This window comes from Cyprinodon variegatus, unplaced genomic scaffold (assembly GCF_000732505.1).
Source record: "Cyprinodon variegatus isolate N-32 unplaced genomic scaffold, C_variegatus-1.0 Scaffold45, whole genome shotgun sequence".
Taxonomy (NCBI): Eukaryota; Metazoa; Chordata; class Actinopteri; order Cyprinodontiformes; family Cyprinodontidae; genus Cyprinodon; species Cyprinodon variegatus.
Window position 1 is genome coordinate 863,476 of NW_015150498.1, and position 2,997 is coordinate 866,472.

At 37.8% G+C, this 2,997-nt stretch overlaps 1 non-coding gene across 1 annotated transcript; it reads right to left on the bottom strand.

Annotated features, from left to right (window-relative positions):
- Positions 1-2,183: 2,183 nt before the first annotated feature.
- Positions 2,184-2,255, bottom strand: trnae-cuc. Its single transcript has one exon. It is a non-coding gene; the product is annotated as a tRNA-Glu (tRNA).
- Positions 2,256-2,997: the final 742 nt, after the last annotated feature.

Genomic DNA, 2,997 nt, shown 5'->3' on the forward strand with positions numbered 1-2,997 from the left:
AAAAAAATGTAACAATCGTCCAATTTTCTTCTTTCCTTTGCCATATAAAAACCCAAAAATAAAACACTGCTCTGTGAAATTTTCTCCAAATCTCTTCCAAATATCTCTTAGAAAAGCAAATAAATCCAATAATCTAAAGCACTGTACAAAACAATGAAAAATGGTTTCTCTCATTAAACAAAAGGGACATTTATCTGAAACACCAGGATTAATAATAGAAACAAAAGCATTAACTGCAATAATACCATGCAAGATTCTCCATTGTAAATCACCAACATTTTTAGTCAATGGTGGAGAGAGAGAGAAAATGAGAGAGATAACGCAACACAATGGTTTGTTTAAATATAAAGATGTGTTCATTTATCTTTATTTTAATACCTCTACCTAATTCAAATCAAGAATTAACACTTCCATTAAAGTTTGTTAGTTTCCAGGTGCTTGTTTAACGAAATACTTGTTTGCCATTTTCATAAACAGCTGAACATTAGATGGCAAATCAGTCAGGCTATACGTTCAGGTTGGCAGCCTGCAGCCAGCTGTTTGACACACAGGCTGCCGTTAACAGTCAGCTAGGAAGGGTTATGCTGCTCTAGCTATAAAAACATTACTATCAGTGGTTTTTATGTCTAGAAATATGGAAGTTGCAGAATAATGCATGGGCCAACTGACCAGCCCAGATACAGGAGGGGACATCTCTAATCTATGTTTTATAATACTATAGAACACTAGCATTTCTTCTGGTATCTCTTTAAAAGGGAGCCATTGATGGGAAATTTGTAGTGGTTTAAAAAAATCTTTCTGTTAGTTTTGAAAGATTGACAGCAACTTGCGCATACATTGAGTAGATCTGGGTAAAATATGCATTAAACTAACCTTTGGAGCTCTTGCAGCCCTTGTCAGAAGCCATTAGTTATCCATCCTTTGGTTGCTTTGTTTTACTCAATTCACTTACTTTGTGTGTCCATGCTAAATGAATGGATAGAAAACATGTCAACTAAAAACACATTGGATATGAGCTAGATGGAACACACTCCTGACTGTTGATAAACATAGAGGCTGTGAATCTGGAGATCCAGCACATGTGTGGACAGACTTCAATGTGAATGGCCCACTAATACACAGCCAGAGGACTTCTAATGGCAAGCTGCTTTGTTACTCCAGTCACACAAGTCCCACTGAAGCAGTCAATTCTGAACCATGCATCAAAATGATTAATTTCACCCAAATGAGCACAAGCTAACCTTGACTTAGAGCATGTGCTGGCCACAGCTGCTGGTGTAAAACCTTATATATGCAGGAAGTAAGAGGAACAACCTAATGATGAAAGTTAATGAGCTCGGAAGGCAGACTGCAACAACTTTCTTCTAAAGTTGAAATGCAATTCAATTCTGAGCCTTTTGAGGGGTAAAATTACAAACATTCACGCATTATAAACCTGATTAAAACTGCAGATGATTTATAAATCCCTGCAGCTTCCACGCCTTAGCGTTGATTTTTGCTGCCAAAGTCCTGATGCAGGGATAGAAGTTTGCAAGCGAAGGGATAATTGAAGTCTTTAACTCAGATCTAAGCAGAGGCTTTAACAAGACGACGCTCTGATGCAGCCAGAAAGGAGAAAACAATGAACATGTCATGGAAATACACAAAAGTTGGGGAGTTATAAACTGCATTGTGCATATAAGGGTTCAAAACTATTATCAAATACTCAAAACTTGACCTTCGGAGTAATTACTATCTAAATACACCTACATCATTGGAAAGAACCAAAATAACTGGAGACTGCATTAAACAGTTTTTGAGTGAGATGAGAGTATCAATTAGCAATAAAATATTGGGTTTCAATTAATGATTTGCAGAAATATAATTATATCAGAGAATATATGATCAGAAACAAGAGACCTAACGTAAGATATATAATCAAAGTAGAAAAGTATGTATTCATCGTACACACATATTCATATAAATCAATTTAAGCACAACAGCACTCCACTCCAACACATTGCATATATGTTTTGATAAGTATAACTGTGTGAGCGGTCGACTGCCAGCTTTTACTTAAGAGTCTGAGACCAGCTGGAAGGAAACAACACTTGCACCTGCACTAAAACATGCTCTTGCAATAGTTCTTGGGCGCAACCATGATTAATGATATTGATATATGTACCTAAATGGGGAAAAAGACATTCCCTGACCGGGAATCGAACCCGGGCCGCGGCGGTGAGAGCGCCGAATCCTAACCACTAGACCACCAGGGACTGATGTCCTGTCAGAGAAACGGGAGAATAGTCCAACTTCTTTTCTGATTTGGCTCTTTTTTTCTCTTTTTTTCTTTTTTTCTTTCTTTACGTGTTACAAAGTAAATATTATGGCAGTATGCACATTAACAGTCGGCCAGGACGGACCGCTGCTGCTGGCCTGTAATATCCCTCAAACCCGGGCCTCTTGACTCTCCCACTGAAAGCCTTGAGCCACGCTGGACATTAGGCCGCATTAGGTCTCGTAAGAAAGCTGGTTTAAGGAAGAGCAGCTGAGAGAAATTCCTTCTCGCTTTAATTGCTTTAGAAACGGTCCCCACAAAGAGACACTGCCCAGATTTACCTCCAGTTTAAGTTCTTATTTCCATCGGTTCACAAGTTAATCCGATTTCTACCCCTTAAGGGCCAAATACACAGCAGCTATAGGCTACAGATAACAATACAGAGAAGGGGAAAAAACAAGGTCGGAAAAAGAGGAAAGTATGAGTAGATAAAAATTGTTCGATAATTTTAGGTGATTTTATTTTTTTTCAGAAATCCTTTTTTAATTAATAACCACTTGTTGCAACATTGTTAGATTTTCTCCATTTCATAATGTCGTGTATCATGAAACAAACAAAAAGATATGCAAGATTGGCCACAGGAAAACATTCCTATTTTTCTAAAATTTTGGGGATTGAATCTCCAACCTTAGCCTCCTCTCTGTCTTCACCTGCCCCTAGAATTAAAATGTGCAAATATA